This window comes from Lupinus angustifolius, chromosome LG17 (assembly GCF_001865875.1).
Source record: "Lupinus angustifolius cultivar Tanjil chromosome LG17, LupAngTanjil_v1.0, whole genome shotgun sequence".
In the NCBI taxonomy this organism is placed as follows: domain Eukaryota; kingdom Viridiplantae; phylum Streptophyta; class Magnoliopsida; order Fabales; family Fabaceae; genus Lupinus; species Lupinus angustifolius.
The window spans coordinates 19,663,841-19,664,831 of NC_032025.1; positions in this window are offsets into that span (position 1 = coordinate 19,663,841).

Below are 991 nucleotides of genomic sequence, written 5' to 3' on the forward strand. Positions count from 1 at the left end.
ATACCAAGTCTTTCCTTAGACATAACCTTTCTAGACATGTATTCTCACTTCATTACATTTTTCCGATAGTTCATAAATCTTATTTTTGTAAGTAAAACATTTTTACTAAAACTAACTTTTTAAAATAAGATCATTGAGTTAGACTTATAATTTTTAAAGTAAGTCAATTTAAACAAAATGAATACTTTTAAATCAATATTTTTTAAGTAAATCTTACCATTTTAAAGTAAGTTCAGTTAACTAAAATTCAACATTTTTAAATCATTTTACACTCTAAGACTTCATAACACTTTAAGTTTATAAAGTCAAGACTTTTAGGTAAATCTCATTATTTCAAGTATACTACTAAAACAAATTTTCATGAAAATCTTAACACCTCCTAATTTGTTAGGAAAAAACCTCAAGGGTTAGTAAGTGTTAATTTCATAGTCATGAACTACATAAACTACATCTAAGTTTTTCCAAAGATATAGTTTTTCATTCTAAGAACAAGGAAGAAATTTCAAGATTTACAAAGGATTTTTTTATGAACATCTTAACACCTCCTAATTTTTTAGGAAAAACCTCAAGGGTTAGTAAGTGTTAATTTCATAGTCATAAAAATAAATCCTAAGGTAAGACTTTCTACTACTTTAATATCCAAAACTTCATAACACTTTATGTTTATGAAATCAAGACTTTAATAAATCATATTTTATCCTAAATCATTATGTTAACTTGGAAATCAAAGAGTAAAATATGCTAAACCACTTTTAAAACATAATACTTTCTAAAAATGAAATATTTTCATCAACAACTCATCAACATCTTAAACTTTTAAGAATAAAATACAATTTTTTCCTAAACACATTAAAGGTTTCTTTGATGTTAAAATCATCACCTTTAAACATATTCAAATACTAATAATAATTTCTAATATTTCAAAGTAAATAACTCATCTAACATTGTCTAAAGATATAGTTTTTCCATCTAAGAACAAGGAAGAAATTTC